Here is a 14,071-nt window from a genome sequence, read left to right on the forward strand (position 1 = left end):
AACAAAACAACTCGTTAGATTGTCCGAACTCAAGGAAACAAACATTTTTGCTACAATGCTTTGCTTACAACGTAAAATAGTTTGATAAGACACTTGAGTTTGCATAAAAAACAATTACAAGCACAAACAAGTATTACAATATTAAGTTAAATTTCAAAAACAGGTTTAAAAGAATACTTATCTCAGCGCAAATTTCCTCCTATGCACAAAATAAACATGCTGGTTGGTGTGGTGTGGTGCGGCTCGGAATGTTGCCGTTGCCAATCACAGTTTGCTTTTCCAAATTTCCCGTCATGAAAGGTACACATTTTTTGCACTTTGCGCTTGCGTAATTTCATTAAAAAAAATCTCTGCTTGTATACGTTGAAACGCTGTTCTATAAATGTGTGAAAATAACAAACCAATGAAAAAAAAAACACTTTGACAATTCACTTTCCATGAGTTATATTCATTTTTTTTTTAATTTTTCTCGTCAAAATTATTAGCACTAGAGTCCCTACAATTGGGACGCTCATTTAAATGCATTTTTGTTTTTCTATGCAATTATGTTCATTATTAAAGTTTTAATGCTTAACAAATATCAGAGGACTGGGAACTGTCCATTGCCTTCTTAAACTATGCAATAGTATTACATCGGGGTCGAGAAAGAAACTGGGGATAAGCATCTGCCTTATAGGAGGTCATTTCGAATTTTTCAGGGTGGTGGGTGCAAAAAGTATGGTACTTGATGGAAATTACACCAGAAATAGCAAAAAATACGCTAAATTATATGTAGATACATTAATTTCCCGTAGTCAAGGAGTGTGGGGCAGTTGACCCCTGAATGACAAGTCTACTGTTTGAGCAGGCAATCAGCGAGGCCTTATGAATTTATTTAAAAGTAACACTATTTGGGTCCCCCGCCAACCTTAATACAGAAGGCACACAGGTTTGAGGGCGCATAAAAAAATGAAGGCGTATACATGAAGGCATATAATAGAGCGCAAAAAAAAAAAAAAAAAAAAAAAAAAAATCCCTAAGGAAGGACAAAAAAAAAAAAAAAAATGAATTTTTGGCATCTTGAATTCAAATTATGTTTTTCGCAATCACCAGCGTGTGTGTGTATGAATGAGCGTGGGCGTTTGTGTAGGCGCATGTGTGTGGGTGCGTGTGTGTGTGTATGCAAATGTGTGCGTGTTGCGTATGCAGTGCTGTGTGTGTACGCGCGCGTGTGTGTATGTAGGCATATGTGTTTGTGTCTGTGTGCAGGCATAAGTGTGTGTATGTGTAGCATAAAAGCTTATTAAGCTACGTAGCACTAAATGCTTTTCAACAAGCTCGAACAACAAATAAGCATATGATGCCTGTAGACAGCTTGCTATGCTATTTCTGTGTATGCTAGCTGAATAGTATGTGATGCTTGCTAGCATAAAAAAAGCTTAAAATAGCTTATTAAGCTACATAGCACTACATGCTTTTGAACAAGCTTGAACAGCAAATAAGCATATGATGCTTGTAGATAGCTTGCCATGCTATTACTGTGTATGCTAGTTGAATAGCATGTGATGCTTGCTAGCATAAAAAAGCTTAAAATAGCTTATTAAGCTGCGTAGCACTACATGCTTTTGAACAAGCTTGAACAGCAAATAAGCATATGATGCTTGTAGATAGCTTGCCATGCTATTACTGAGTATGCTAGCTGAATAGCATGTGATGCTTGCTAGCATAAAAAAGCATATCATAGCATGAATAACTAGCAGACAAAGCAAAAAATAGCAAAAGCTAGCATATTTCTGTTGCTAGTAATAGCATGAATTTTGACCTGGGTACTTGATCGCTGGGATCATTTATCCCTCTAAACAAACCGATCAAGTATCCCTAACATGCGATTTTTACAAACATACTTGTTCTATTATTAACAATCAGTGGCAATTAACTAAAAATATGTCTCAATTATTAAAGACTGTCTATACTTTAACATTACACTTCGGAATTTTTTTTAAAAGTTGTATTTAACGAATAATGTAAACTTCGGAATGCTTTCCTAAAAAAAAAGTTTCCCTTGTCACATTCAGACGATTATTTCTTGAGCTAAACCAAAATGGCTGAAAAAAAAAAGCCAGTTTTTATGTACAAGTATAACTTTAAAATATAATTGACAGGTTTCAAATTTCTACTTAATGATTTTGGTACATTTTTGGCTATGGGATCATGTATCCCTATGGATCAAGCCTCCCTAGTCTCTCCTATATTAAACGTTTAAAAAAAACATCCCCAATAGTTAAATAAATAAGTACTACACAGCAGGTCAGTAGATATCAATTAACATCTAAAATATTCAGTACAAATAGTTTATCATTTTATAATGACAAAAATTAGTTTTGATAAACCACAAAATATTACAATATAAGTATATATTTTTGATAGTGACTCGTATTGTTATACACCTTGATTTTTAGTGCTATCTCTTTTGGTCTGGAATCAACTATTAGTTTAATGACATAGATAAAATATTGCTAGATAGGTGGTGTCACAAACTGTGTAAGATAATTTAACATTTCACTTTTCCCCGCTACTTCACTTTATACCACGTTCCCAACATGTAATTAATCTTTACAGCATACACACAAATAATACAGTTTTCATATTAAAAGAAAAGATAAAAAATTTTGACGCAGGAATGACAAAGCTAGGAAAACGTGTTTAATATTTTGTCTTTTAAAAATGATTTTCGGGATTTTTATGTACAATTAAAAAAATCGATGAAGGTCTTTGAGATTAAATATTGCCATATTAAAAAAGCAGCATTAAGTACATCATAAATATTTCCACGTTGTTATTTTAAAACAATGGGAAAAACCTTTCTACAGGGGAAGATTTTTTTTTCTTCCCTGAAAATATTCTCATTACTCGTAAAGCTAAGAAAAGGCAAAAACCTTATGCGACCTTCTGAAGCCCAAGAAATTTCTTTTCATAAATGCGACAAAAAAATATCGATTCAGAGATAATCTGCTTCTGAATAAAGTAAGTGTGGCGTAAATTAAAGTATCAGAATATGAAAGATGGTATGCAAAAAAATATTTCTAGCAGCTAATTTAATTAATCATTTTTTAAAGGCTTTGTGGCTCAACTAAAGTCTCGAAAGAAAGTTTTTGGAGAACAGTTTGAAAAATGCAATGATTTTTAAAGTTGAAGATACTACCTGATATATCATGAGCATCGTTTTCAGCCAGCCTTCCCTTATGTGAATATAATATAAATAAAATGTATATAGTAAATGTATGCTATAATATACATGGATATATAATCCCTCTAATGTGGGCACTAACGGGACAATTATTTTTGTCCGCAATAGAGGGGTGTCCACAGGACAGGGGCTTAATAATGTTATTTGCCTTGAAACCGGGGAATTAAAAAGTGTCCGCACAAGAGGGGTGTCTACCGTTGAGGGGTGTCCTTTAGGAGGGGTTTTAATATATATATATATACTAGCTGTACCCGCACGGCGATGCCCGTGCTAAGAATTTAAAGAAAGTCCGTTTAATAAAAAAACCCACTCCCCTCCCCCTTGTTTTTACGCCTAGTTTGACGCCTACAGCGGTAAGCGATTGCGATTAAAAATCACAGTACATCCAGGACAAAAAAAGAAATTCCGTATCCCGTACGAAAAAGGAGTCAACTCTCCAGCAGAAAAACAACACAATTAAAAAACTTTGTATAGCTAGGACAAAAAGGAAATCCCGCATCCCGCATGAAAAATTTAACTACAGAAAAGTTATCGTCTGAGAAAAGGAAAAAAAAAAAACCCCTAGAATTTAAAAAAAAAAAACCTCCCCCCCCCCGTCTGATTTCAAATAATCAGTGATCATATTTTTTAACTTAAATGCTTGAACACCCTTTGAAAACCTAAATGCAATCCTTGGAAATCTAAAATATTTTGCGAAATGAACAGATAATCCGCAACTACATTGTTTATCGCCAAATTCGCCAAGCGACTTTCTAATTAAAAAGAAAATTAATTAATATTCGCACAATGAATCTAACTAAAATGACAACAGCGTAAGAACCAAATCAAGAATTCACCGGTTCTACTATTCGAAAGCAACCGTATACCGAAGATGACGTCACTGCAGAAACAAAAATCAAGTTTAGCCTTGATAATTGGCTCCATTAGGATCTCAATTAGAATCGCTTATATCTCCTGTTCTAATTAAATGAGAGAAATGGAACAAACATCATCTTGTTCGGAAATGAAAGCTCTTTTCAACGACATATAATGCTAGGGGGTGGGGAGATTTTTTACCCCCTAATTAGTTAAAAAACGTGAAATTGCAATTTAATTAGTTAATTACGAAAAAACGAATTAGAAATTTAGAGTTCGGGCTTCAAGGTGCAGACCCCCGGGGTACGTTCGTATTTTGTACCAAGTTTCAGAGCTGTAGGTGCTATGGGGGCTTCTAGCCATCGAGTACAAAGAAACAAACAAACAAATAAAACACCGTTCGCTCTCTCTCTCTATATATATATAGATTTAATCTACATATTTTCTCAAAAAATAGTGGCAACAGGTCAAAAATACTTTAACTTCGATTAGTATTCTAAGCTTACGTTTGACGAGCTCGACCGGTAGCGCCCGGTTAGTTAATCACGTGACAGCTAATGATCACGGGCTCCAATCCACCAATCAACAGCTTAAAATGGTAACCGGTGAGGTAACCGATACATGATAGAACGCTGCGGTTTGTAACCGGTTACTTACCGGTCGACCGGTGAGTTTCGTCGAACGCAACCTAATTGATTGCGTTGTGTTCTTCATTCCAGTTCTGTAGTGTTATATTCTTTCCGAATGTGAACCTATTCTTGGGATAGTGTGTTGAGTTTTCTGTGCGAATTCTTAGAATATCATTGCTTACAGTCTATTAAATCGCATTTTTCGTAAACTTGTTATTTACTAAAAAAAATATTTTTAGTTTCAAATACAACACGAAGAACGTGATCTTCAAATTTATTATTTTCAAACAACGTTTATATCATTAGTTGATAATGTTCGATCAAATATTAAAATGACATCTGAGTCCTGAAGAAAACTCCTCTTGTGACTGAGAAAAGCCCCACATGCATTTTATTTCTAGAAGATCAAAGAGGAAAATTTGAATTTATAATGAATAAATTTCTCGTTACACATTCATGAAACACGGATTTTGAGAGCAAGGAATGGAATAAAATTATCGAAAAGGAGCGTTCGAATTTCCTAAGGAGGATGTCAGTGAAGTCGTTTAAGCTACAGGTGGTATGAATAGTCGCGGCTCATGGTATTTTGTTGTTTGTTAGAATCTATTAATATTTCTTTAAGCTCAGTTCGTAGCAGCTAAAAATAGCAATACCTTGGAAATTGGAAATAAGTACAATATATAAGCATTAAAGACAGCAAATATTTTTTTTTCTTTCGAATCAAGTATAATATAATTAAAAAAAAAAAGGCAGTTTGATTTCAAGAAATCTCTTCTGATGATTGTTATTTAATGATGTGCCAATGTATTGTTAGAACAACATGAGTATCTTCTAACTAACTTAAAGAATAAAAGTGACTGAGGATTCATTCAATATCAAATGAACCAGAAAAAAAAAGAAACTCAAGGATATAAATTTTAATGATGGTTTGCTTATTTGTTTTACATATAAGAAAAAGAAAAATCCCCAGTTAAATTTGTGAGTTTTCATTAAAAAAAAAAATAATAAAATTCAGTAAAATAATATCATGCGGTTTAGTCATCAACTCTTTACTATTTCGACAAATTTCGTTGAAAGATTTCAATACGCTCCGATGTAAGTTATTATCATTTTTTTATGTTATCAAAAGTTAATGAATTGTGCTATGTAAAGCTTTACCCATACTAAGTAGTAAAGTTGGGTGAGCTTAAAGAAATATAATATAAACCCATACTAAGTAGTCATACAAAGTAGGCTTGTGGAAGTCAAGTGAGTAAACAACGTTTTGACTTGCAAAATTGCTAGTATGCATACAAGCGTTTTCGAGTCATAAGAAGCTTTTATTTTAGTGTTCCGTGGAAAAAAAGTTTTATGGGATACTAAAAAGAATTTCATTTTTTAATTGTACTAATACGCAGTTTTTAAATTTAAAAATAATTATTAAATAAAAACAAAAAACCCGACTGCGTAAAAACCAAAGCAACTAAAAAGAAAAAAAAAATATAAGCCCAGTAGTTTAGAATGTTACTAAGTACTACTGAATAACTACACCATTGAAATATTTTTATAATCGATACACACATGAGACAAATCATAAATTCAAAAGCAGAATAGATGGATCAACAGTCGGGCCCATTCCTTTTTGAACAATCAAGGAACCCCATAAAATTTGAATGTTCCCCGACTGTTGATCGTTGGCGTTTTGAAACTTCAATAACATGTTACCTCCATAGTTTCCGGGAGGGAGATTCGAATCTGGATCCTTTCCTTTACGTCATGTCAAAGATAGCCTGCTCTTTTGTTTTACCACTAAGATTTGAAAAAAATGCCGAGGAAGAGAACCCCAAGGAAGGGGCGATCGCCCCGCCCTGTTATCCGTCCTTGACATAGTGTTTTGGAAATGCGAGGGTGGGTTAACACAAAATAAATACATCCAATACGCATGGGATATAGTTATCACTTGTGACATCTTTTCTGTTCTACGTTAGAAGCCTTTCTCTAGAACTTCTCCCTGGTAAAGTTCTCTCTTTCGATATTTCTGACCTGCCGAAGTATCAGCACTGTTTCAGTGCAACGAGTATTAAACGAATGCAAATTTTCCGCAGAATACAATCTTGTCGTGAGAAACATCGGACAAAATCAGTATTACGCTAGTTATATTTCGTCATTGTAAATTATGAAACAACAACGTATGGATTTTACTTTGAACATCTCTTCAGTGCCTTTTGAAGTTATTCAATGGAGTATAGAACTTATGCTCTCATTTTGTTAGTCACAGGAAATCTACAGGGTGTCCTGAAAAAGACTGACTGTTTTCAAAAACTTATAACAGGAGAACGGTTAATGATAAAAAACAAATTCTTGGAGAAAATGCATGTGGTGTACCCTAAATTTTTCTCTCGGAGTTCCAAGTTTTAGTTCAAAAATTTTTCAATAGATGGCGCTGCACATAGTAAGCCAGTAAGTCAAAGAAGAAGAATTGAAATTCACCGATTTTCCCTCCGATTGCGACATGAGATTACAGCCGACGATTGTTTGAAAATATTGTTTTGTTCTTTTGTTTATTGTTTTCGAAAAAATATGATGTAATTTTCTATTTTTTTTTTCTGATTTACTGGCTTACTACCTGCAGCGCCATCTATTGAAAAAATTTTCAACTAAAATTTGGAACTCAGAGGTGAAAAAATTTACGACCCACGACATGAATTTTCTGCAAGAATTTTTTTTTTATCATTTACCGTTTTCCTGTTATAAATTTTTAAAAACAGTCAGTATTTTTCAGAATACCCTGTATCTGAAACATTGTCTTGATTATTTCCGTAGCCACATTTAATTTTTGTGAGAAAATTGGAACCACTCTCTCTCTCGTTTATTTATGTATCAGTACAAATTAATTAAAAATCTTAAAGTGTTTAGAAAGGAAATAAGTTTAATTAAGTGATTAATAATATCACAACAAAGTAAATCCAAAGTTGTTGAAAAATGTTCGGAATGCTAAATTAAACCTATGATTTTACCTAAGTCTTTTTTAAGTTGTTTTCTTCAGCTAAGTTTTATTTGCCTTTACAAGGAACTTTCCCTTTTCACATGTATTTATTTAAGTTTTCCAATTTAAATAAATTTTCTCGAAAATATGTTAATTTTATTTCAATCATAGATTTACTTGCGTCATTTACTAAAGTCAAGCTGATATGTTAAGAAATATATTATCTTGACTTTTGAAACTACTTCTTTTGCTGGCGAAATTAGGTTGCGTATCTAGATATCTAGATGTGTTTTCCTAAAACTGAGCCTCATTAGTGGATATTTGGCAACGATGTACCATTTTACACCTTAATGTAATGCAAACTGGAACTTTCTTTTTAAACTTTAAAAATCATAAAAATACGGGTTAAAACTTAAATGATAACCAGCTACTGCATGCACAAACTTTGAATCGAAGTAAACATGTATATAAATTTCTTTTCTTTCAAACCGTGTAATGAACAATATGTATATATTTTTTGGCTCTGAAAGCCCAAATGTATGTGAGATTTCTCTGATAGAAAGGTTTTGTCTATTACATTTTTTAAATATGTTGCATTTGATATAAAATATAGAGCTGCGACGGACAAGACAATATGCCTGATTTCCCTTGGATTGGTCCACTATGTATATGTATTTCTTTATGAAATTATCTGGATATTTGGAAAAATTACTACTTTATTAGTCTTGTGGGCACTTGGAACAGCTTACCGAAAGAGGTGGTAATGAACAAGGGGGTGAATAGCTTTAAGAGGGCCTTTGATCTTCATCGAGGACTACTAATTAATTAGAACCAGCCTAGCTGGGCCAAGAGCCTGTTGCTGGTCATTACATTTGAATTTGTATTTGTAAAAAAGAATTAGCAAGAAAGCAAAATTAACCGTATATTTTCAAAACATTGTAATATTGTCGGAAGACATTTTGCTGGAAATGAGAAGTCTGAAACTGATGTTCAAAAGTTTGTCCTGCTCGTGAAAAATAAACTCCATTCAAAAAATTACAATCAAAAAAGATATTTAAACTTGTGGAGTTTGAATACGCCATCTTGCGGTTGTTTAAGAAATTAACTAAGGAGGTAAAACCTTTCAAACTTGTGTAAACAAGGCTGATGTCTCACTGGACAGGGCTCAGCAAGTGATCAGGGTCTTGGATTTACCTCTTCCAGTCGCCATTAGCCACCGAGAGAACAGCGCCTCCTATAATTTATTTGAATTGCGAATTGGGAGAAAAAATTTTGCGTGAACAAGGCAGATGTCTCACTGAACATGGCTTATCAAGTGAGTAGGGTCTTGGATTTACCTCTTTCAGCCACCATTCGCCACCAGAGAGTACAGCGTCTCCTGTAGTTTATTTGAATTGTGAATTTGGAGGATAAATTTTGCTGAACAAATAACAAGGGTAAAGTTTTTTCACAAGACCAGCAAATGTGTAATTTTTAGTCTCAAATGATTTTTACGTGTAAGGAAATTTTTCTGCTAATTTTTTCCACTCGAGACGGTAGAATAGCTCTGCTATTGCATTAAAAAATCATTAAAATAGTTTAAAGTTTTGTTTATTTAAGAAATGTTTTGATTTCAAGAACCGTCAAATAGTTTACGACGAAAAATATATCTGATAAAAAAGACGGAAAATTAAATTGGAAGCAAATTGAAGTAATCATTGAACCAACCGGAACACGGATTTAAACGAGTACATGTTCTTAACATTACAATTTATTTTGCTTCAGTAAAATTTTCAGAAATAATTTGTTTCTAAGTTTGCCTTAAGCAAAGAGTCATATTTTCTTCTTACTTATCTTTAATAAAATACATGATTTCAAAAATCAATCTATTTTATTTAAGGTAAAACCACAAGTAGTTGACATCCACATTAGTTGTTGACACTGTATTAGTGATTCACACCTATAAAGAAAAAAAATAACAGGAGAAATTATAAAAATGTACCAAAATTACGAAGTTATAAAATATTGTTTAAATTACAATGCTTAACTTTCAGCTTAATTCTAGCTTATTTTTTGACGCCTCTGTCGGTCTTCCTAATTTCGCTTTTTTCTTAATAAGTCAACTACTAGTGCAGTGTTATTAACTACTGTGGGTGTCGATTACTGGTGGATTTACCATAGTGCTGAAAAAATATTTTCACTTCATAATTTCAATATTAACAAACTTGCTTTATTTCATTCTTTAAAAAAAAAAAAAAAAAATCTGGTGAGAAGATCACTTTGCAGGGTTTGCATTTAAAAGGATTTAAATTAACTTATTAAAAACATACTTTAAATAAAAATATTAAATTTTACATAAAAACTAGTAATAAAGAACAAAAATCAAGAGACATAAGATTATAATTTTTAACCAGAACTGTTGTTGGAAAATTCAGCCTTCTTTATACAAACTGAAACAGAACTCTGAATTTAAATAAAAGTACAGTTTGGGAAACAAAAATTTAAAAGTATTACAGACAATATTTTGTTTTTCCATGAAAAAAATTGGACCATGTTAAAATGAAAATAAGAGTTGATTGTGATGTGAATAAAAAATGACCGATATTGGTGCATTAAAAGTAAAACTGTTAAAATAAAGAAACCCCTATTTGAAAAAATGAAAAAATTATTAATATAAAATATCGCCCCCCCCCAAAAAAAAACTAATTATACTAACTTCTATATGGAAAAAGAACGTACAGCAAAGAATGAAATTAGATATTTTTGTGTTAAGCATCAGAGCACAAAAAATCAATAATTTTATTCCCCAAGGATTTGTTTTTTCTCTACTAGCAATGTCATTTTAAATAGTGACTAATAACTCAAACAAAAGCGCCCTTCCTGAAATATTTTTTAAAGACATTTTAAATTCAATATTTCCATTTGGATTTCTTTTAGGCGGATGATAACTTCTTAATAAAAGGAAATTAAAAGAAAATGTTTTTCGATTATTAAAGTTCTGTTATTCTTTCTATAAAGAAGGATGCCTTATTCCATTATATTGATTGCATGAGGACTCATTATCTCTGAAATAGCTAGTATTCGGCTATGATATTAAGTAATTATTTTGTGGTTAATATACGTATGAAGATTATTTTATTAAATAGGGACTCACAGTGAGTTGCAATTAAGTTTGGAGTAACAAGTAATCAAAACCTGCCGCTTGCCTAAGAAATTAGAATTGGGGTGAATTCGTACAAATTGCATCATTTTCGCTTCACGCAGCTAAAATATTATTTATTATGGACAGTATTTGAATAAGATATTTCAAAGAACGTTAATATGTTAAAAAATACTCTTAATATATATTTTTTTTTTTAATAAGGCGCGGTGTCCAAGAAAATTGGGCGTGAATTCTTGCAAACTGTAACTTTTTCGCTTTATTTAGCTAAACTATTATTTGTTATGGATAGTATGTGAATAAAATGTTTCAAACAACGTTGATAGGTAAGAAAAAAATACTTTTAATAGTTTTTTTTATAAGAAACGTTTTTAATTCCATAATTTTTCGCTAGTTTTTCATACAAACATTTTTATGTGTTGTGTGTTATACATCATTTGATATGCATACACAACCAATATAATTTTTCCCCCCAAGCATTATCTCATACCCATTGCGTCTAAAAAAAACGAAAAAAAAAAAGAAACTGGAAGTTGCTATATTGAAATCAATTTGTATTGAGTCTAAACAATTACTTAAGCAAACAATTTTTGTTGGTTGTCTTTTGACTGAATTGGATTTTCAGTAGAAGCAAAAGATGTACTAAAACTCCTTATTAAACTAAAAATAACTGAACTCAGTGACGCGATAACTCTAGATGAGCAAAACCTACTGTGCCCATCTCAGTTTCCGAAACCGAAGGCTCTGGGATCTAAAGCTCTGGTTTCCAAGACTGCGTTTTCCCCGCTGCGCTTCGCGTCAATGACGTCATCGTCCGTTTCGGCGGAGAGAAATGCGTCTCGCAGGGGGGTTTCCAAGACTGCGCTCGCTCAGTTCAGCGCAAGTTCAGTCGCGCTCGAAAAACTGTCCAAAAAGGTTCCAATAATGGGCCCACGAGGGAGGTACTGGAGGTTAGGGCCCGTGTCTCATTCCCCAGAATGCTGAGTTGAATGTTTGTTAAAAATGTTCTTTATTATTGAAGAGATGAAAAGGTCACGCCTTAAGAAAACTAAGTGATTTTAATGAGAGTAATAATATTGGGGAAAATCTTAATTTCATTGAAAAAGAAACCTTTGAATTAGAAATTTTTAAAGGTTACAGTTTATTGATCAGCTGATTGCCCCCCCCCCGTCCTATTTTTTTCCTTTTAACTTCTTCTTCTATGTTGTCTGAAAATACAAAAGTCTTCAAAATGCTACTCCTCCGAACATCCAACCCCTCCACCTCAGCTAAAATCAATACGGTACGTCTCAAATTTTGTTTTCAAATCTTCAATTTTCCTAAATTTCCAGGCGAAAGACCTCGAGCACCTAACAACATCGCTTAAAATTGGAGCTTTCATTTCGAAAAATTGCGGACCCTAATGTTACTAAATATAGTCTTGCTATCGCGTTCTTAAGACTTCAATTTCAGAAAGTATTCAGGCTAGAGTCCCGAACCACCTTTCTTTAATACCATCAAAAAAAAAAAAAAAAAAAAAAAAAAAAAAAAAAAAAATAAATAAATAAAATAATTTGAATTTTGTCATCTTGAATTAAAATTATGTTTTTCGCAATCACGAGTGTGTGTGTCTATGTAGGCGTGTGTGTTTGTTTGTGGGGAGGGGTTATGTGTGTTTGTGTGTAGAGGGTATGTGTATGTGGGCATGTGTGTTTGTGTGCAGGCATGAGTGTTGGTAGTTGTGTGTATGAGTGTTTGTGTGCGTGGGGGCGGGGTATGTATATGTGTGTGTAGTCATGTGTGTTTGTGTCTGTGTGCAGGCATGAATGTGTGGGTAGTTGTATGTATGTGTAGGTGTCTGTATGTATGCGCGTGTATATGTGTTTGTGTGTGTGTATATGTTTGTGTTTGTGTGTATGTGTTTGTGTATGTGTGTGTATGTGTTTGTGTATGTGTGTGTATGTGTGCGTGTGTGTGTGTGTGTGTGTGTAGTTGTGTATGTATGCGCGTGTGTGTAGGACATGGATGCAACCTGGAGACGGCTTTCGCAAGAGAAGCAGCCTCATCGTGAGGCCGGTCGACGTGGCGGTGGTGCTGGCAGGGGGTGCTGGTGGGAAAATAAAATGATAGCACGCCAAAAACAGTCAAATGAAAGCAATAAGCAATCATGATTGCTCAAAAAATAAATAAATAAATAAATAAAATAAAAGCGTTGTGCTCTAATGATATCAGTGAAAATCATTTCATCACTTGTGCGGCCATATGCAGAAGCATAAAAAATGAATTTCAGTCTGCGCGCCAATTAAAATAATTATTAATAAATATTAAACTTTATCAAATCATTTAAAGAAATGATCAAATCTATGTTTTTTTTCAAGCATGTCCTATCAAAAACAACATATGGTTTTATGCAACAACTGCATAAAACCATATGAAACAACCCCTAAAGTTGATTAACCAAAAATGATGATTTATATTATTTTTTTTTCATTATTACTTATATGGGTTTCAACTATAATATTGAATGTTTTTTCCACAAATAACTTGAATACATTTTATTAATCAATATATCTGCAATGAATTCTTATTGAAGTAATGTTTGAAGGTTGATCATTTTATAACACAATGGTACTCTTAACTATATCAGTAAAAGTAGTAAAGTATCACGGTTAGAAAGTAACGGTCAAATGAGAAATTGAAAAAAAAAAAAAAAAAAAAAGATAGATAGATAGATAGAGAGAGAGAGAGGCAGTGGATTTAAATTTGTAAAAAATTATAAATTGGGTTTATTTATTTATTTATTTATTTATTTTTTTTCAAATGTTAAGATTAAACTGTTTCTTTTAATTTTCTGCTTTGCATTCTATGCAAATACCATGTGAAAAATACTGTGAACAAAAAGATCAAATAAAATTCTTGTACATTAAAAGTTGTAAAAAGTAGACATATTATTAAATTATTCATAAGTCAAAAAAGTAAAAACAAAAAAACAAAGTTTCAAACTATAAGCCCGAATAATTTTAAGAAATAAGGAAATGTATAGGTAACGTTCAGTTAATTATTAAAACAGCATGTTTTAGTTTTGCTTCAACTAAAAGAAGCCGCCATATTTGAAATTTGAATTACAATGGATGAGAAACAAAGAGAAAACTAGTTATAGAGACCCGTAAAACTTAAAATTAGGGTATACACTTCAAAATGGTGACCAAACATGACTGTACTTGCATTTTGTCGTCTGAAAATCCTGTTTTTCAAGCCTGTATCTTTTTTTCTCTCTT

General features: G+C 32.7%; 1 protein-coding gene across 1 annotated transcript in view; it reads left to right on the plus strand.

Moving 5' to 3' along the window:
- Window positions 1–14,071, plus strand: part of LOC129225578 (uncharacterized) — a 120,480-nt gene that overhangs the window by 13,556 nt on the left and 92,853 nt on the right. The gene's annotated exons all lie outside the window — the stretch shown is intronic.

Source organism: Uloborus diversus, chromosome 7 (genome assembly GCF_026930045.1).
Source record: "Uloborus diversus isolate 005 chromosome 7, Udiv.v.3.1, whole genome shotgun sequence".
Lineage (NCBI taxonomy): Eukaryota > Metazoa > Arthropoda > Arachnida > Araneae > Uloboridae > Uloborus > Uloborus diversus.